Raw genomic sequence first — 22,751 nt, 5'->3', positions numbered from 1 at the left:
TTCAAATGAAAAGTGGGTACATAGAACTTCTGCTACTCTAGTATTTATAATAAAGAAATACACACATGCATAAACTCAAGCTTTCAACGGGTCCTTTTTTGCAGCTAACGTAAACTTTGCAATTTACTCGGTCAATATTTAGACCATGTATGAATATACCTACATTACCATGATCCATTTTCCGACCTGCTAGTTGTTGACTTGACCCGTACCCCCAATTCGAAATAACCCGAAACATCCTGATTAAACCCAACAATTCTTTCATGTCAACCATAATGGTTTCAGAAGACCCTTTATTTCTAACCCAACTTCTGTAGATGTTTATTATAGATGACTTCACTTCAGAGAGACACGAATATGTGCAAGCATATGAAGCCGATGTTGAGACACCAGTTCAAGCACAAATATCTTTCGAGTAATGTAATTATATATACACATTTAGCGAATAAAATTTTGTCATGTGGAATCTTATAATTATTTTTGGAACAAGGCAAACTTTAATAGAACTAAAAAAGCTCCAACAAGGGGCTGGGATACAACATACAGAAAGGAAAAAATAAGCAATACAGAGAAAGCAAATTATAGCATAGTCATTAAGTCGAATTCAGCCCAGTTCTCTCAGGAGACCACATAAACCGCTACCCTATTCTTTAGCCACATGAACGAGTCTTCCTTTATAAATTCTATCAATTTCAACCCTAGTAGCGCGTTCCCTTTTTAAAAATCTTCACATTACGATTAAGTCATATCCTCCAAAACGTAGTGATGACTTCCAAATGAGCCATTTTTCATCCATTTATTCGAACCCACTTGAGGTGCGACAAGATCCAGAATTTGAGCAACCGAGTGCACTTCGGTCAATACTGGAATTCTCAGCCACCTAAGTATGTGCAACCAAATCTCTCTTGCATAAAGACAAGAAGCAAATATGTGGTTGCAATCTTCATCTTTTATCCCAGGTGGAGCACAAGACATCAGGGGCCAATGACATCTCTTTTAACCAACGCCACTTTAGAAGCGACTTTAGTTACCCATCTCGGCTAAGTGGAATCTTAGGGAGAAAGGGGCACTCAAAGGTACCCTAACCCTGACCAACAAGGCCGGACCTGGAGGTGGGGCCAGGGCCCGTGATTTCATAGGACACATAATTTTTTTAAAAAATCCGATATTATATATGTAAAAGAAATTAATAAAATATAGCCAAACAAATACTAACATAACATAGTCCCACTTAAAAAAATCATATGATTGAGATTAGTTAGCCCATTGGGATTAGGTTAGTGAGCCCAATAACCAAATGATTTTGAAAACTAATAAAAAACAACTTGTGCATGTTGGGCGGCGCGCTAGTGCCCTATGGAGTATGGATATGGAAACATCAGGCCCTTATTGTTTATTAATTATTATGTTTTTTTTTTCGAATTCTGGCCCTTATATAGGCGACTAGTTATTGTCGAATTCATGCCCTTTTTCTGTTGTGTTGAAGACTAAATTGTTGGTAATTTATACAAAAACGATTGTCAAATTCAGGCCCTATTCTTTTTTTTTTTTTTTTTTTGTCGAATTCAGGTATGATTTAAACTAATAAGAGTTGATTCACCAATTTGCTATCAAGAATGCAAGGAGGGCTTCACGAATCATTGGTTAGCTACTAGGTTATTAGTTTTTACGATATGTCACTCATTCGAATACTATATTTTGTATCTTCTTAATTGCATTGGTTTTTGAATGCTATATTTTTGTCTAATGGTTCACAAATGCATGAAAAACTAGTTTAAGTTATTTATTTCCTTAAGGTCCGAGGGCACGTTTTTTCGAGTTCGAACAGGGTATATGAAGTCTCAGGGCCGGCCCTGCCGACCAACCATCACCCGTCACGACAAATTTGGCTCAAAGTATCTATTAGCTAGTAGTACTGGCGGAGCCTACCCATGTTGTAAACTACTTTTTAATTCTTTAATTTAAAGGGAAATTAGATTTAAATGATCCAACTTTCTCAATTTGGCCGATAATAATCCCAACTCAATTATTTGCCAATAATAATCCGAACTGGTCAACTTTTGGCCGATAATAGTCCGCTGTTAAAAATAGCTTAACGGAGTTAAGTATTTTTCCGAATTACTAACCGATGTTTTAGGGATTTTGATCAGAACGAGGATACGAATCGATTTATGTAAACTTACCTCGAAACAGTGCTCTAAACGGCTTGATTTTTGTTAATTGGAAGTTTAAACACAAGAATTGAAGCCATGTTTTCGTCTTTTTGGGCAGTATTTTGAGGTAAATTTTACATCAATCAACTCATATCCTCGTTCTAATCAAAAGTCCTAAAACATTGGTTTGTAATTCGGAAAAAAACCGTGTTAGAAATTTGGACTCAAATGGTTAAGAAAAGAGGGACTCAGGGCGTTAAACATTTTGATTTTAGACTTAAGTGGTTAAAATTTCTAAAACACAAGGACTCAAAAAGTAAAAGATATTCATAATTTTTATGTAATTCAATCAACAGAATTTTGAATTTGAAATTTAATTAATAAACAATAATATATGTATCATGGTATCAAGTAAGGCGCTATGCATGTGGGATTGGTTGTTTGATGACTTTCTGGGTTGATCAACTTTCAAGCTGTTAGGTTGATAGGTTGAATTTATGAACCGAATATGATTAATACTTTTTTTAATGACTAAATGTTACACTTATTGGATGTTGAACACATGAATTCATTCTATCTAAATACCTACCATTAGGGCAAAGCCTCAATGGCATTTGATCAATACATTTATTTGTAAATGATATGTTTATATTCATGAAACATGAACATAACACATTAACTATCTATTTAATCGAGTCAAACAGAAAGATGACTTTTAATAAATACGTTAAATGGGCCGACCTTGTAAACTATTTTTTTCTGTTTTTGATGAGGTTGAAAGATCAACATGTTTGATCAAAGTATCAAACAAATAACATGACTAATTTAATTAAAGGAGTGGATCTAAATAGAACTTGTTAATTAAATGGAACAAGTCAAGCTCTAATTATTTGCTATTTCAAGATTGTATATGGAATTGCCAACCCTCAACAAATGACTTTGGAACAAGATGCATGTTTCTATTTGGTGCAATAGGTAATTAAAAAACGTTAAATTAACATATTTTGTATTAAAAAATACATTTACTTATCATGTGACAAAATTCCAATACAAACCTAACAATGATGGTATTGTTCATCGAATAATTATGAAAAAAAAATTAACCGCAAAGGAGCAGGTGGGGACTGATATTGATGACAAATCTTGTCAAATTTAATTATTCATGATTGAATTACATGAGGTGGGCTCTAACATAGTTTCCAACTCGAAAAAACTAAAGGGGCCATCACCAACAAAAAATCCAAAATATAACACATTTATAATTATAAATCGAGATTAAAACAAAGCATATGTGTAAAGATTGTTGTACTATATGAATTTCAAATCTCAAATAATATATACATCATGATAGGTCATTGTTCTTGATCTATATCACCAAAATATAAACCATTTTTGCTAAGATAATATACCAAAATACCCACGGTTTAGGCCCTAATATAACCAAATTCATCCATATTATGACGTCATAATAGTGGGAGAAACGTTGGTATTTTGGATAATTCACTACATACATATAAATATAAAGATTAAGAGAAAGAGAAGGGTGTAAACCAGTTAGGCCGATCATGAGCTACTCGAGATCGGTTTGTTGAAAACTCGGATCTAGCGTGCAGAACTTAAATAAGCTTGAACTTGAGCTCCAGTCTAAAAACAAAAAATAAGCTTCTTTTAATAAAAATGAGTCTCAGCTTTACTTATCAAGCTCAAGCTTTGAACTCAAACCTAATCTAGCTAGACTCAACTCGTTCACACCCAAAGAGAGAGAGAGAGAGTAAAACTAACATATTAACAAAAAGATGCAAACTTTTTAGTTGTGTAAAGGATCTGGGCAACTGGGAACTGTTCTTTTGATTTCTTGAAAGCTTTTGTCGAAGACAGTGGTGGAGTTAAGATGAGCAAATCTGCCATTAAAGAATCTTTTGTAAAGCTCTAGTCTTTTTATATTGTCTGAGGCTTTTGCAGACGGTGGTGATGTTCTTATTGCAGTAGCTTGAAGTACAAAGAAGATGATCATAAAAACCACCACTGCTCTCTTTGTTGTGCCGGAAAACGACATGGGTTGAGAACCCACACAAAGTAGTTGAGCCCCTGATATTCTCCGGTGGTGATCGATGTTTGTGTTTTTTATATTCTCTATTTCTCTGTCAATGTCTCTATATATCTCTCTCTGACACCGATATTTGAGTGATGTGTTTCCCCTTATACATCGAATGATAAATATGATGGGATGTTAACCAAAGAGTGAAAGACTTTAGGCTTACCAGACAAATGTGACTAGGTGTTTTGTCACCTAGGCAGTCTGGAGTATTGACTTGGTTAAGAGCGCCCGTAATGGGCGTGATTTATAAAAAAAATTCGAACAAAACGCCCGAAAACGCCCAGAAGCCGCTACACCTCGGCGTGTTTCGGCGTTATTTTGGGCAAAATTGGATTTGGCGTTCTATGAATCACACTGCGATGGAGGTTGACTGGCCAATCAGAAACTAGCAACGGCTAGTTAAAACCTACTTTGATTTTTTATTTTTATTTTTTTTAAGCTTTACCTATATATATATATATATATATATATATATATATATATATATATATATAAACTCCTTCAAATTTAATCAAAAGTCTCTCAAAAACACTACCATTTTATAAAAACTGATGGATTCCCCTAGTTCTTCATCCATGGTAAATTTTTACTACAAAGAGTTTTTTGCGGATGGCGATGATTCCACAAATGAGGAGGTCGAGCAAGAGGCAGTTACGAGTGCTTATCAACTAGTGGTGAGATATGTGAAGCGTTGTCGCCGCCCCGAACCAAAAATTAAAAAAAAAAAAGAGGTTATATTGAACGAGACCGACGCGCGGCACACGATCGTTTGATGAAATATTATTTTGATGAGGCACCGACATTTTCGAACCAGATTTTTAGGCGTCGTTTCCGAATGAGTAAGCGGTTGTTTCTACGCATAGTCGACGACTTGGAAGCCAACTACGATTATTTTAAACAAAAAGCGGATACGAGAGGGGCACTTGGATTTACCAGTATCCAAAAGTGTACGTCGGCGCTACGAATCCTTGCTTATGGAAACACAACCGACATCAACGACGAGTATTTAAAAATGGCCGAGAAAACAACGCGAGACACCTTGAAGAATTTTTGTCCCGGTACAATTCCTATACTTTTCTATAATGTTTACAATTTTTGTTTTGTTTTTTTTTTTTTTTGAAGCTTATGTTTGTGTATGTTTTTTTATAAAGGTATTATTAATTTGTATGGTGCGCGTTATCTTAGAAAGCCCACATGGGACGACCTTCAAAAGATCTACGAGGTACATTCGGCGGAGCATGGTTTGCCTGGTATGATCGGGAGCTTGGATTGCATGCATTGGCGTTGGGATAACTGCCCGACCGCATGGCGAGGCCAACACACACGGGGTGACCAAAAAGGACCCACTGTTATTCTTCAGGCGGTTGCCTCACAGGACCTTTGGGTTTGGTCGGCTTACTTTGGCGTGGTCGGGTCATGAAATGATATAAATGTTTTTGAACAATCTCCGTTGTTAGAGGACTGGATTTCTGGCAGAGCTCCAAAAGCGTCGTTTTACGCAAATGGAAACTACTACCCTCATGGATATTATTTGTGCGACGGGATTTATCCTAGGTATTCGATTGTCGTGAAGACATTTAGTGATCCTACTGATGAAAAAAGAGCATGCTTTAAAAAGGTTCAAGAGTCTTCACGAAAAGACATTAGAGATGCTTTGGGGTTCTTAAACAACGCTGGCAATATTTGAGAAATTCTTGTCATGCATGGACCAAGCAAAAAATGAGAGATGCTATGTACGCTTGTATAATCATGCACAACATGATTTTGTAAGACGAAGGAAATGCGATATGCCAGAATTATGTGCCAGAAGCCGTTCAAGAGGAGCATCCACATGCGTCAATGGAAGAAAGAGTGAATAATGCGCGAGAGTTGCGTTACGAACCGTACCCTTCCGCGTTAACGGTTGATTTGGTACAACACACATGGTCGGTTCGGTATGTACCACCTAAGGGTGAAGAAGAAACGGAGGACGAGGAAGACGAAGTTGGCGAGGGTGAAGAAAGCGAAGACGAAAACTAATGTATTTTTTTTAATTTAGTCGGATTTTATTTTTTTATTTCTAGTATTGTATTTTTTTTTTAATTTAATGAAGTATTTTAAGTTTTTAATTAAAAAATGATTGTTTAATGATTGGAGGGGGCGTTATTGGGCATTATTCCCACTACGTCACTTTTGCAATAACGCCCAATAATGCCCCCATGCTGACTAGACTGCCACGTAGCACAAAACGCCCAAGGATAGGGGCATTATTCACTAAACCACTAAACATGGTCTAATAAATAAGTCGAGCTCAAAGTTCACTTGTCAAGTTGACTCATAAGTTTAAACATGTTGGTTATTTGTATAAATTCTTATTCATATAATAAATTTACATTTATATAATTATAACTAGTATATAAAAATTTATAACAAAAATAACTAAATACTATCTTTTATACCATATATAAAAGTTCTTTAACTATAAAATTATAAAAAAAAAAAATAATTATATATGTTTATAAAATAATTAATAAATAATAAAGAGTCAAGCTCGGGTTTGATTATTGATATATAAAGTAATTCCTTTCTCTTTACACACGGATGAATAATATGATGAGATGTTAACGAAAGAGTGAAAAGCTTTAGACTTATGAGACAAATGATACTAGGGGTCCCGTCATCTAATCAACGAGAACGGTTCACTAAAAACTTAAATTTAATCGAGCTTAAACAGACTCGAGCATAACAAATAAGTCAAGCCAAGCTTCACTTATCGAATTGGCTTGGAAGCCTAAATATGTTTATTATTTCTATACATTTTATTCACAACAGTAAATATACATTTATATATTTTAATAATAATTGATTTCTATAAACTTATGACAATAATAACAATATTACGAGTCAAGCTAGGATTTGACTATCGATATTTTGAGTAATGTGTTTCTCTTTCTACATGGACAGGTAAATATAATGTGATGTTAACCAAAGAGCGAAACATTTTACACTTTTAAGACAAAGGTGACTAGGGGTCTCATCGCTTAGTCGATAACAATGATTCACTAAAAACTTGAATCAAATTGAGCTTAGGGTACAAGGGTCACTACCCTTATCGCCCTAAGTACCCTCATTGCATCAGCCAATCATACCCATCCACCTCAACTTTTACCAAACTTACCTTAATCACTTGTGGCACTACCCTAGTTGCCCTAATTCTTTTTTATTACCATGATTTTAAATTAAAAATATATTATATATTTAAAACTAGTTTAAATCTAGTTTTATTGATTCAAATCAATAAAAAATTACATAAAAACTAAAACATAAATAATTAAAATAATATATGATTAAACAACTCTTCGTCACGCATCGACATGTTTAGAGTTGTTGTTAGGGATAGATTTTTATTACTTATGGATCATATATCCTTAGTTCGGCCTGGATCATGGATCCTTAGCAAATGATGCAGAAGGGCTGAGGATCACGGATCCTTACTATTATCCTATCTAACTAACAATTGTTTCCTGTATCATTGACCTTATTTTGCAAGTATACTACGAAGTGGACTTGTTCTAACCGGGAATGACGGGGAATATGCTTCCATTTCGAGCACGTGCATGGGCTAGTGACCGTTATAGTGAACGTGGATGTTTAACAAGAATTTCGGATAGTTAGTTATTTGAGATTAGCTAGATATTTTATGGGGTATTGAGCTTGATAGAAAACAGATTACAACACAACACACTCGTATACATTCTCTCTCGAACACAGCTCTCAAACACACATTAGAATTCTCTTGTAAAAAGCTCAATATCATCCAAAGTTGTAACCTTTATTGTTCAATATATTTGGTGATCGGTAGTTTCCATCACCCAAGGTTTTTTATGCCGGAGATCATTTATTGATCAAGGGTTTTTTCCTCGTATAAATCCTTGTGTTCATTGTCATTTACATTCAATACTTGTTAATATAGTCGTTTGACTAATTATATTCAAGTTAGTTAAACTTTGAATAATTATGTCTAAGTTTTTCTGGATAATTATGTCTAAGTTAGTTACACTTGATTCATCATTTGGTGATTGTAGTAGACTTCTGATTTAATTTATCATTTGATATTGTATTTAACTACTTATGTCGAATGTTTAAGGTTAATAATGTTTTTTTTTTGAAGTTAAATGTTCGTTTACATTCGTTTTTATTCGTTAGTGTTCGAGACCAGTGTTCACGTATTGTTCATGAACAACTGAATTTCCTTAACGAACGAACACGAACAGAAACTTATGTTCGGTATGCGTTCGTGTGCAGTTTGCGAATATGTTATTTTCTTAATCAACGAACACGAACATAGCCTTGTTCATGTTTGATCGGTTCGATTACAGCCCTAAATACACATCAAACAAGTTAACAGGTGCGGGAATGCACGCTTATTTGAGTTTGTTATAGTTCTAAGTGTTCGGGCGGAGCTCCTAATCAACCGGGAAGGAGGTAAGGCCGCCTTGATGGGGGTCTGGAGGTAGCGCCCTTGGGAGCTGGATCCAAGGGGCAAAGCCCCTGGCTGGAGTCGAAATGAGAACCGCCTTGAGGCAGTTACCAGCGGTTTATTTATCCTAGTTTCAAAATCAACTTTGGTCATTAAATATTCAATTTTGGTTCACGAATTCACATCAAAATCACATACAAGTTCTTGTTCTCAAATCTATGTTGTATCTGATTTGATTTTTCAGGTGAACCACCGAAATAATTCGATCTGAAAATTATTACACTCCGCTCAAACTATCTGTTGCAATCTCTATTTCTCCAACATTTACATATTTTAATTTGGTTCATTAAATATATTTGATAATATAACAATTTTACTCTTATTTTTTTAAACCTCAAAAATTATATTATATTATATATATATACTATTAAAGGCCATGGCGAGAAATAGTGCCAGGTAGTAGGTAGTTGTCTAACACTTCCTTGGCTGTGGCTTTTGTTGTTTTAAATATTTTGTATTTTACTTTTAAATCATCAACTTCGCTAATATATGTCTTTAACCCCTCTATTTTAAGAAGCTTTCTTTTTATTGGTTAGCTTTGTGTAAATGTGTGTTTAGCCCATTTACCTTAACTTTGGTAGTATATATGTTTAGTCCATCTACTTTTATTTATTTTAGTATTTTGTCTTTTAGCCTTTTTACTTTGCTACCGTGACGAATCAACCTGGGGGTATAGTGTCAGTTTGCTATTAGTGGACAAACTGCTGCCTCACACTTTCTCATTGGTCGTGGTTTTTATTCAATATTTTGTATTTTACTTTTAACACTTCAACTTCGCTAATATACGTCTTTAGCCCTTGTATTATTAAAAATGTTTCCTTTTATTGGTTAACTTTGTGTAAATGCGTGTTTAGTCTTTCTGTCTTAACTTTGATAGTATACATGTTTAGTCACTTTACTTTTATTTATGTTAGTATTTCTTCTTTTAGTCTTTTTCCGTTGCTACCGTGTCAAACCACCCTAGAGGAATAGTGACCGTTTGCTATTTGCGGACAAACGCTGTTACTTCTAGACTTTAATAAAGGGGTATTCTACAATTCTTAAACTTCTTTAAAAAAAATATTTGAGGATCCATGGCCAAAGTTAATTATATGAATGTAATAATTTGGTCAAATGAAAATGGATCAAGATAAATTGCATCTTACAAAATTATTTTTTCCCTTGTATTATTTTCTTTAAATTCGTGTACCAATAATATAAAATCAAAATGTCAAAGTCGATGTCAATATCAATGTCACACGCCTTTAAAGTTATATCTCTCATGTCTACTCCATATCAAAACCTTTTTAATTTCTACCCACCCATCCATTACAACATTGAATGTAACCCAATCCACCTGTTTTGATCACGAAAGCTTTTAATCTCAATATTAGACAGTTGTAAAATAAGTGTATTTCATTTTCTATCTCACACTTGTCAAAACAAAAAATATGTTACGCAATGGTGATCCAAAATTTTACTTTTTTTTTTTTCGTATTGAAGTTACGAATGAGGGTTATTTTCGAATATTACATATAAAATGTGTCTCAGATACTAGATAGCACTAAACATATTATTTGGGTCACTTAGACCCCGATATCTAACACTTTGATCCGCTTCGAGGGACGCCTAAAAATTAAAATATATCTAACACTTTGATCCGCTAGAACAAGAATTTGTATATTAAATTTCATTTCATTCTCCTATATATTCTCCTATATATTCATTTACGAATGAAATGAACAGTAAACAAAATGTAATATAATAAAATATTATATACAGTTTTTTTAATAGTTTTATTATCTTAGTATTATAATAATTGTTATCCCCTTTACTTTTTAAGTCTGATAAGCTTGGTGTTAACCGTTACTTTTATCAAAAATACCGGTTCGTTATCGGTAAAATACCGATTCGTTATCGGTACATGAAGGTACAAACCAGCACCAATCTGGTACATAAAACGCCAAAAGTTGGTACCGGATTGAGTTTGATATTCTTTTAGTTCGAGAAATTTGGTACTGTTACCCAGTACCATTTGTTCATCCCTTATCACGGGTACCGTACGAACACCAACGGTATCGTACAACTTTTGTTAGTTTCAGCGGTAGGGATGAGCTCGGTGCCAACTGATCTTGAATCGGTATTGGTACCGAAAATACCGGTTACGGTATCGGTATATGAAGGTTGTTATCCCCTTTACTTTTTCAGTCTGATAAACTTGGTGTTAACCATTACTTTTATCAAAAATACCGGTTCGTTATCGGTAAAATACCGGTTCGTTATCGGTACATGAAGGTACAAACCAGCACCAGCCTGGTACATAAAACGCCAAAAGTTGGTACCGGATTGAGTTTGATAATCTTTTAGTTCGAGAAATTTGGTACTGTTACCCGGTACCATTTGCTCATCCCTGATCACGCGTACCGTACGAACACCATCGGTTGGGGTGTGACAATGGTATGGTAGTCTAGTAACAGTGTCCGTATGAATCTATTCAACCATATCCTTATCGATCCCATTCCCAACACCCCGGGAATCCCATGCCTTGGTAAGAGTGTGAACTCACCTTGGGTTGCTTGGCAGATACACAGAAAGTACAGGTAAGCTAGTAAGTGGTCAACCACGTCCTATCATGGTTATTGTACAAGTCAGGTTTTTGACTTCAAATGATACACGTATATTTACACATAGTCCAACAAGTCACGAGCACGTATAAGTCATGGTAACACGTATTCAATCAAACACGCTTTAATAGTATACCGTATGCAAGACTTGGACTCGCACAAGCCCAACATCCTTGTGCGGTCCATCCGATGAAATTCAATAGTTCCCGGCCAAATAATAGCATAATTGATCCAATAGCATAAACGGCCCATAAACATAACACATAACAGCCCAATAACAAAACAGTCCATAAGCCCAATTGTGTGTGCACGTGCATATGGTCTCGAGTCGAGATCTCGAGTCGCAACGGGAGGTTTCGAGTCGCAACGGGACTCGCAACTGTGGTTTCGGCTTGTCATGGTCCGGTTTCGAGTCGCAATGGGACTCGCAACCGTGGTCTCGGTTCCTGCTGCTGTGTTGGTGTGAGATCCCGAGTCGCAACTGGACTCGCAACCACGGTCTCGACTCGCAACCGTGTTAAGTCTATCAACGTGTAACAGATTTCCATGTTTCATGCAATCAGTTTCGTGGTTTCCAAACTTGCACACAATCAATCAACGATTAACAGTTTCCATCCATGTGTTATTCGATCAACCAAGCAAATCTATTATGAATTCATATGAACCCTAACTAAACATACGAACAGTAACATAACGATTTTCATGAACATATCTTATAACTTCTAAACTATCCGATTCATATGAACATTAGCACTTACACATAAGAGCCGATTACATAACAATTATATCATTTATCAAATCACAGCCGATTAACACCTAGTATCATTCAATAATATGACCAATCATAATAACCATACAAATCCATTAAAATCATTTGGTATACACATCAAGAACAAGGCGATGGACATGAGCAATTTCATACGGATCATATCTTTAACCATGAATACAAACATAAACATACTAACCGATTAATGGCAGAAAAGGGTGATCCGAACAAGGAAGGTCTTGTGTCGTCGGGTTCCAAGCAAACGAGAGAGAGAGGGAGAGATCTAGGGTTTCTTGTGGGTGTTGTGTTTTGTGACAAATGAGAGAACTACCCCTAGATGGGTGTTTGTTTGCGTACAAAACAAGTGGGCCGAACCCAACTCGGGTGCCCTATGGGTCCGCGGACAAGGTGTGGCCCAAATGGGCTTGTGTGACCGGTTAGTCTTGTACGATCGGGTTATAGTGTGAGGTTTGGGCTCGTTCACTATACTAGTATATAATACACACATATCACATAAACATAACATATCATGTATTCATTCAAATAATATGGTTCACGTAAGCATATAACGTTACACACAGTAAGTCTAAAGTACGAGTTGTCACATTATCCCCAACTAAAAAGAAATTTCGTCCCGAAATTTGGTATGCACTCACTGAGGAAGCTAGGTAAGTTCAATCGTTCACTGATTTTCCTGGGGTGTTACATCCTCCCCCCGTTGATCTGGAATTTCGTCCCGAAATTCCGAAGTAGTAGCTTCAGCCTCAGTAGTGGTTGCATTGGTTTCGAATAACTGGGGGTATTTTTCTGTCATCCTGTCTTCGCGTTCCCAGGTGTACTCTGGGCCACGTTTGGAGTTCCAACGTACTCGAACAAGAGGGATTCTCTTGTTTTTGAGGATCTTCACATCCCGGTCCGTGATTTCAACTGGTTCCTCGACGAACTGCAACCGCTCATCGATAGTGAGTTCTTTGAAAGGAATGATAAGGGTCTCATCTGATAGGCATTTCTTCAGATTCGACACGTGGAATACATTGTGAACTGCACCGAGTTCAGCTGGTAGGTTCAACTTGTAGGCTACCTTGCCTATTTTCTCAATGATTTCGAACGGTCCGACATATCGCGGATTTAGTTTGCCCCGTTTGCCAAAACGAACCACACCCTTCCAGGGTGAGACTTTAAGTAAGACCCGGTCCCCGACCTGAAATTCCAATGGCTTTCTACGCTTATCCGCGTAGGCTTTCTGACGGTCGCGTGCTGCCGCCATGCGTTGTCGTATCTGTGCAATCTTTTCTGTGGCGTCCACTACAATCTCTGGACCCGTAATCTGACTATCCCCCACCTCTGCCCAACAGAGAGGTGACCGGCATTTACGTCCGTACAATGCCTCGAATGGAGCGGCTTGTATGCTGGTGTGATAACTGTTATTGTATGAAAACTCCACCAAAGGGAGGTGCTTTTCCCAGCCATTGCCGAAATCAATCACGCACGCCCGAAGCATGTCTTCAAGTGTTTGAATCGTTCGCTCAGACTGCCCATCCGTCTGAGGGTGATATGCTGTGCTCATGTCTAACCGTGAGCCGAAAGATTTATGCATCGCTTGCCATAGCTCTGACGTGAATCGCGCATCGCGATCCGAAATAATGGAGGTGGGCACTCCGTGCCTCGAAACAACTTCTTTAAGATAGACGTCTGCGAGAGTGGAGAACTTATCCGTTTCCTTTATAGCTAGGAAGTGTGCAGACTTGGTGAGTCGATCCACGATCACCCATATGGTATCATTCCCACGCTGAGATCTAGGTAGGCCTGTAACGAAATCCATGGAAATTTCTTCCCATTTCCATTGAGGTATCTTAGGTTGCTGAAGTAGACCCGCTGGTTTCTGGTATTCGACCTTGACTCTCGCACAGGTCAAGCATTTTCCAACATATGTAGCGATGTGGGCTTTCATGCTAGGCCACCAATAAGTAGTTCTGATGTCGTGGTACATTTTATCCGAACCTGGATGTACCGAGTAGCGAGACTTGTGCGCTTCGTCCATCACAAGTTCGCGTAGACCGCCATAAAGTGGTACCCAAATACGCCCCGTTACATAGTAGGCGCCATCTGCCTTCTGTTCCATTCGTTGTCGTGAGCCGCGTAAGGCTTCAGCTTTGACATTTTCGGGTTTCAATGCTTCTACCTGAGCATCTCGTATCTGTGCAGGAAGGCTAGACTGAATCGTAAGCTGTAGCGCTCGCACGCGCCGTGGTAGAGTGTCTTTCCGACTGAGGGCGTCAGCCACAACATTGGCTTTGCCCGGATGGTACTTAATAGCGCATTCATAATCGTTCAGTAGTTCAACCCATCTTCGTTGACGCATGTTCAAATCCTTCTGCTTAAGGATATGCTCAAGACTCCTGTGATCGGTGTAAATCGTGCACCTGGTACCGTACAGGTAGTGTCGCCATATCTTAAGCGGGAAAACAACAGCTCCCAGCTCTAAATCGTGCGTCGTGTAGTTCCGTTCATGAATCTTAAGTTGGCGCGAAGCGTAAGCAATAACCTTATCCCGCTGCATCAATACACACCCAAGACCCTGGATGGATGCATCACAATATACTACGAAATCGTCTGTGCCCTCTGGCAAAGAGAGGATAGGTGCACTGCAAAGTCTATCCTTTAAGTACTGAAAAGCAGTTTCCTGCGTGTTGTCCCAACGGTAGGTGACACCCTTCTGTGTCAGTAGTGTAAGTGGTTGCGCGATCTTGGAGAAGTCTTTGATAAACCGTCTGTAGTAACCCGCCAAGCCCAAGAATTGGTGTATTTCCGTTGGCGTACGTGGTGCAGGCCAGTTCCTGATCGAGTCTACCTTGGATGGATCGACATGGATCCCATCCTTGTTCACTACGTGGCCTAGAAAATGGACTTCACGAAGCCAGAAGTCGCATTTCGAGAACTTAGCGTATAGTTGTTCCTTCCGAAGGAGTTCCAAAATAAGGCGTAGGTGCTGCTCGTGCTCCTCCTGACTCTTGGAGTAGATCAGAATGTCGTCGATGAAAACAATGACGAACTTGTCAAGATAGGGTTTGCACACCCTGTTCATAAGATCCATAAATACGGCAGGCGCGTTCGTTAACCCGAACGGCATGACAAGAAACTCGTAGTGGCCGTAGCGAGTTCTGAATGCTGTCTTGGAGACGTCCTCCTCCCGGACTCTCAACTGATGATAACCAGACCTCAAGTCTATCTTGGAATAGTAACACGACCCTTGCAACTGGTCGAATAAGTCGTCTATGCGTGGAAGAGGATAACGGTTCTTCACCGTCACCTTGTTGAGTTCACGGTAGTCGATGCACATTCTGAACGTACCGTCTTTCTTCTTTACGAAAAGTACTGGAGCTCCCCATGGCGAAGAGCTTGGACGAATGAAGCCCTTTTCCAAGAGCTCTTGCAACTGCTTTGACAGTTCTTCCAGCTCTGATGGAGCTAGACGATATGGTGCGCGAGCTATGGGTGCTGCTCCTGGAGCGAGCTCGATTTGAAATTCGACCTGACGATGAGGCGGTAAGCCAGGTAAGTCTTCAGGAAACACCTGAGGGTAGTCGCGTACAATTGGAATATCTTCCAATTTCTTTTCCTTCACTGATGCATCTGAAACGAGCGCCAAGATTGCGGTGTGACCCTTTCGCAGACATTTCTGAGCCTTCAAGAAAGAGATGATGCCAACCACAGCACCACTCTTGTCGCCTTGAACTTCAAGAGGTTCCTGACCAGAACGGGGAATGCGAATAATCTTCTCGCTGCATAAGATCTCTGCCTGATGTTGGGATAACCAATCCATCCCAATAACGATATCAAAACTTCCCAAGACTATGGGAATGAGGTCGATGGAAAAAGTCTGACCGGCTAAGACAATACTACAACCCCTGACTATCTGCGTGGCTTCGAGACTCTTACCACTAGCTAGTTCTACGACATGTTTGGTGCTTAGGGGTGTTGATGTACGTTTTAGCAATTTACTGGCTTTCACAGAAATATAACTTGTATCCGCACCCGAATCGAATAAAACAGTAACATAAATATCATCAAGGAGAAACTTACCCATAACCACGTTGGGGTCGTTCACTGCGTCGCCTCGACCTAGTACGAATGCACGACCCCTTGCCTCGTTGCCGTTGTTGTTTCCCCCATTGTTGTTGTTGCCATTGCCCTGATTGTTGTTATTGTTGTTGTTGTTATTGTTCCTGTTCAGCTGAGGACAGTGCCTTTTGAAGTGCCCTTCTGCGCCGCAATGAAAACATCCTTTGTTGCCCTGTTGCTGATTCTGCTGTGCTTGTGGCTGCTGCTGGTTCTGGTTCGCAGGACGAGGGCTTCTACAATCCTTAGCCTCATGACCCATCTTGAGGCATCTTTGACAGCGACCCTTGTTACACTGGCCACCGTGGTGTCTGCCGCAATTGTTGCACTTTGGGAGGTTCCCTCGATATCCGCCCTGCCTGTGATTACCTGAAGAATGCTGGCTGGGACTCTGATAACTGTCAGTCTTTCGCTGCTGGGCCTGAGACTGAACTGAAGCTGATCCCTTGTTGGAATCCCCATCCCATTTCCTCTTACTGTCACTGGGAGTAGTAGGAGTAGCTGAAGTAGTAACGGTAGCAGTGGCGCTGATACGTTTAGGCAGTTTGTTCTGATCCACTGCCTGGTCTGTGATGCGGTGAGCGAGGCGTTGAATATCCTGGATGTTATCAAGATTAGCCGAAGTAACATGGCTCTGGATCTCTGGCGCCAACCCTTTGAGATACAACTCAATGCGCTTAATCGGAGGGTCCACCATAGTTGGACACAGTACGGCCAGTTCGTTTGACCTTTTGGTGTAAGCTTCAATTTCCGATCCAGTCATCTTCAAATGGTAAAACTCATCCTCCAGCTTATGGATGTCTTCCCGCGTACAATACTCCCTCTTGATCAGTTCCTTGAAATCATTCCAGGGCGTGGCGTTAGCAGCTGCCAACCCTAAAATCTGAACTTGGGCGTTCCACCAAGTTAGTGCTATTCCTTCTAGCGTGCCAGTGGCGTATTTCACCCTGCGAGCCTCAGGGCATTCACACATTTCGAACACAGACTCGAGCTTCTCAAACCAGTGGAGGAGTCCAACTGCTCCTTCAGTGCCACTAAAGGTACTTGGACGACAGTCCATGAAGTTCTTGAAAGTGCAGACAGGTTGCTGCGCGTGTTGACCTATTGTGTACGAATAGGACGAGATTAAATACGAGAGTTAATGCAGGATCTAAGGATCCTAGTATGAGTCTATACTGCAGGGTATACTACCTGCTTGAGCAGCTGCAAGTGCCGCAGCAACTTGAGCTTGAACGAGAGCCTCTAGCTGGGCTTGAGTCATGTTAATCCGTCCAGACATGGTCTTCATTGTAAAAGTAGCGTAAGTGAGAATGGTTCGCGAGTAGGGCGATGACAGAAAAGTGTAAGCACGTAGGTATTCTCATGTAATAGAGTCATGTGTATCTAAGAGTAATGCGAGCAAAGTTCTAAGCAATTCTAGCAAACAGGCAATAATCATAAACCTTATTACCTAGTATGTCGAGTCTTGCACGTGGAGCGAAGCGTCGTTGTGGATCGTTGAGAGCACTGTTCTGGTTATAGTCTGGTTTTAATAAAATCGTTTTCCCATATTAAAACCAAGTTCTCTATAACCAATGGCTCTGATACCAATCTGTCACACCCCCCAAAATCTACATGCGGAGTAACACCGCTTGGGAGCGTGACATGACCAGGATCAAGCCATCAATCATATCAAACATAGCATTCAATAATAAAAGTAGATAAAGTAATTCATCACGACATGATTGATGTTTCAAAACCAAACTTTGTTTAAGTAGCGGAAGCATAATAATGAAAACCCAAATAAGTTATAAGTTCAAAAATCGTTCACGATCCGCATCCCACAACGACCTGCTCCTCCCTGTGCAAGCTCCATAATGTACCTAAGGTCCTGCAAGGCATGCAGCAGAGAGTCAACAACTAGTTGAGCGAGTTCACAGAAAGTAAATGCGTAACAGTAAGTTCATGAGTATCAAGTGGCTCTACTGGGCCAATATAGGTTTCTATTGGTGGGGGCTTCCCATGTTATTAATCCACTAGACTATGCGTAACCATAAGGGTTCTTCACAACCGAGAACAGTAATACGTACAAGTTTACGCAGGATTTACGTAAGTATCCTTCACAACCGAGGATAGGGTACGTGGGGGTTTATGTAGGTTTTACGTAAGTGCCTGACACAACCGAGGCAGTAGTGAGTATCCGTTCACGCAGGTTTTACGTGAGTATCCTTCACAACCGAGGATAGCGAGTAACTTAGTTATACGTAGGTTTTACGTATGTGTCCTGCACACCCGAGGACGATGGTTGTGACACCTCGTATTTTCGATCTTTCTATTTTTGACAAGTCTGCTTGTACTTTCATTTTTTGTAAGTTGTACCTTTGTGGTATTTGATTCTATTTCCAAATTGTACTCGAGACTTGAAATCATAATGAAAATGCATGATTTTATTCCATATTTGTGTTTGATGCTATGTATTGTTGAAACTATGTTAAACACGTAAAAACAGTGAAATATCATCTTAATCTCAGCTCTTAAATTCATCGTTGCCAAGAGATTACCCTAAACCGTACAAAAATTGGGAATTTATGCGTTAAATCGGTGAAAATATCAAAATTTGGGTTAAAGTGATTTTTATATTATTCTATCTATATCTTAAAAAATAAATTTATAATTAAAATTAAATAAATAAATATATAAATATATATATATTTTTTTTGTGTTTGAATGCTATTACTAAAATTTGCTTTAGAAATATGATTTTATCCATATTTGTGTTTGAATGCTATTACTAAAATTTGTGTTAAAATGATTTTTATATTATTTTATGAATATTTTAAATAAATAAATTAATAATTAAAATTAAATAAATAAATATTTTTTTGGAATTTTTAAGATTTTATAAGCATTTTGGTTAGTTAAACTAACTTCGTTAGTGAAAACCCGGTTAAATAAGCCTAACCAGGTTAATTTTATTAAAGGGCAGCACTAACTGAGTTAGAAAACTCAGTTAGTGGCTAACCCAGTTAGTTGGATTGTTATTTAAAAAAAAGGGGGTTTTTATGCGTTGGACGGGATTCGAACCGGCGACCTCTCAGCTCACAAACGACGCACTAACCAGCTGAGCTGCAGCTTCACATATGTTATAACTTGAATCGTATTATATTTAACATCGTATTAAATGCGAGAATTTAAAATAACCGCCAAGGATCCTGTTCATCTTCTTCGACTTATTGAATGGTTACCGGAACTTTGGTGACTTTCCGTTTCCGAAACCGACACCTTCGACTTCTATATAAGCTCGACCAATCACTTCTAAAATCGTTCCTTCACCCCTCGATCAAACCGATCAAACCGAAACCGCGAACCACCGCCGCTGACCACCACCGGCCACCGCCGCTGCCATCACTCTCGCCGTCGACCTTTCGCCGCCGTCGAACCACCGGTAACGTTCCGATTCAATTTCTTTATTCGTTATTACCGGTTGTTGTTATTATTATTATTATTATATTATTATTATTATTATTATATTAATATTGTTAATATTATTATTATTATTATTAATATTATTATTATTAATATTATCATTATTGTTAAATATTATTATTTTCAGATTTATAATTTTATATTAATCAGATTATATAATTAGAATTATCATTTACTTAAAATCAGAATTATTATTTTACTTTATTTATAAAATCAGAATTTATATTTAAAAATCAGATTTAATACTTTTTATAAAATCAGAATTTTTATTGTTATTATATCAGAATTTATTTATAAAATTTCTAGAATTATTATAACTAAATTAATATTTAAACAATCTGAATTATTATTTATTTTCAGATTTATTGAATTGTTATTTTCAGATTTAATATAATATTTAAATCAGAATTATTATTGTATTATATCAGAATTTGTATTCTTGTTTTATTTTCAGAATTTATATTTCATAATCATTATTTTCTGATTTATTATTTATTTTTAAATCAGAATTTATTTTCAGATTTATTATTCTATATATATAACAGAATTTATTTTTAAATCAGAATTATTTTCAGATTTATTATCTTATGTTATATAATCAGAATTTTATAGACTTATTATTTATTTGGAATAGAATTGTTATTTTTTATATATACAAATAGATTATTTATTCAAGATTATTAATCTAAAATAATTATATACATATCAGAAGTGTTATTTATTTAATCCAACATTTTGGTAATTATATTTATAATACTTTGGTAAAATCAATATTTATTTTACTCATTTATTTGTCATATATTTCATTAAATATAAAATATAAGGCATATGATTATTGCTTTAGAAATATTATTTTTGCCTTGTTAATTAATTAATCTCTCAATTCCCAATAATTAACAAACCTCAAAATTAATAGGGTAATTCTCTTGTGCACATCCTCTTGGGAAATCTATTATTCTTATTTTATTCCAAGAAATACGCAACGCACTCTAAGGTGAGTATACTTGACCCATTTTCCATTTTACACTTTTGGGTGTAGTATGCATTTCCTATATCAAAAACACTATGTTAAACATTTTTGCACTATCTATCCACATTTCTTGTGAATCTATTTGACTCATGTTAATCATGTTATGCTAATGTTAAACATTTATGGCTGTGTGTTCATTAACTTTGCAAGCATCCCCTAACAATGGCAGCGCTGTAGGTTGAGAAACGCTCCTCCCATAATATTATGGGTATTGTTAGATTTTTAACTCTATGTTACCACCCTTTCGAGGGTTAGGCTATGTTAATTGCGTTAAACTATGGTTTGAACACGTAGTTTCATCGTTACGAGTATAACTGTTAATATGATCTCATGTATTCACGTGGATTTGATCATGTTAAAGTATTTCAAACATATTATACTATATTTAAACTTGTGTACTCGCCAACATGTTTTGTTGACTTTATTTTAAATGCATACTGCAGGATGAGGAAGTCAAGATTTGAAGAAATAAATAGGATGGCTTAGAAACCCACCTTGAAATAAACTATGTTTAATGTTTGTTATTTCCTTTTATGACATTGTATGAAACTTTGCAATTTTAATAAATGAAATTTAATTATATTGTCACATTTAGTGTTATGATGTCTTTGAACAGTTTGTACGTCTCATCCCGATGTTTCCGCCATCGGTTGGGGTGTGACAATGGTATGGTAGTCTAGTAACAGTGTCCGTATGAATCTATTCACCATATCCTTATCGATCCCATTCCCAACACCCCGGGAATCCCATGCCTTGGTAAGAGTGTGAACTCACCTTGGGTTGCTTGGCAGATACACAGAAAGTACAGGTAAGCTAGTAAGTGGTCAACCACGTCCTATCATGGTTATTGTACAAGTCAGGTTTTTGACTTCAAATGATACACGTATATTTACACATAGTCCAACAAGTCACGAGCACGTATAAGTCATGGTAACACGTATTCAATCAAACACGCTTTAATAGTATACCGTATGCAAGACTTGGACTCGCACAAGCCCAACATCCTTGTGCGGTCCATCCGATGAAATTCAATAGTTCCCGGCCCAAATAATAGCATAATTGATCCAATAGCATAAACGGCCCATAAACATAACACATAACAGCCCAATAACAAAACAGTCCATAAGCCCAATTGTGTGTGCACGTGCATATGGTCTCGAGTCGAGATCTCGAGTCGCAACGGGAGGTTTCGAGTCGCAACGGGACTCGCAACTGTGGTTTCGGCTTGTCATGGTCCGGTTTCGAGTCGCAATGGGACTCGCAACCGTGGTCTCGGTTCCTGCTGCTGTGTTGGTGTGAGATCCCGAGTCGCAACTGGACTCGCAACCACGGTCTCGACTCGCAACCGTGTTAAGTCTATCAACGTGTAACAGATTTCCATGTTTCATGCAATCAGTTTCGTGGTTTCCAAACTTGCACACAATCAATCAACGATTAACAGTTTCCATCCATGTGTTATTCGATCAACCAAGCAAATCTATTATGAATTCATATGAACCCTAACTAAACATACGAACAGTAACATAACGATTTTCATGAACATATCTTATAACTTCTAAACTATCCGATTCATATGAACATTAGCACTTACACATAAGAGCCGATTACAAAACAATTATATCATTTATCAAATCACAGCCGATTAACACCTAGTATCATTCAATAACATGACCAATCATAATAACCATACAAATCCATTAAAATCATTCGGTATACACATCAAGAACAAGCCGATGGACATGAGCAATTTCATACGGATCATATCTTTAACCATGAATACAAACATAAACATACTAACCGATTAATGGCAGAAAAGGGTGATCCGAACAAGGAAGGTCTTGTGTCGTCGGGTTCCAAGCAAACGAGAGAGAGAGGGAGAGATCTAGGGTTTCTTGTGGGTGTTGTGTTTTGTGACAAATGAGAGAACTACCCCTAGATGGGTGTTTGTTTGCGTACAAAACAAGTGGGCCGAACCCAACTCGGGTGCCCTATGGGTCC

At 37.8% G+C, this 22,751-nt stretch overlaps 1 long non-coding RNA gene across 1 annotated transcript; it reads right to left on the bottom strand.

Moving 5' to 3' along the window:
• Nucleotides 1-3,392: 3,392 nt before the first annotated feature.
• On the bottom strand, nt 3,393-4,434 carry LOC110878140. Its single transcript, XR_002557649.2, has 2 exons — nt 3,936-4,434; nt 3,393-3,797 (listed from the first exon to the last, which is right to left on the bottom strand). It is a non-coding gene; the product is annotated as an uncharacterized LOC110878140 (long non-coding RNA).
• Between the last annotated feature and the right edge of the window lie 18,317 nt (nt 4,435-22,751).

This window comes from Helianthus annuus, chromosome 12, assembly GCF_002127325.2.
Source record: "Helianthus annuus cultivar XRQ/B chromosome 12, HanXRQr2.0-SUNRISE, whole genome shotgun sequence".
Taxonomy (NCBI): Eukaryota; Viridiplantae; Streptophyta; class Magnoliopsida; order Asterales; family Asteraceae; genus Helianthus; species Helianthus annuus.
This window is presented reverse-complemented; position numbering and strand designations above follow the sequence as displayed.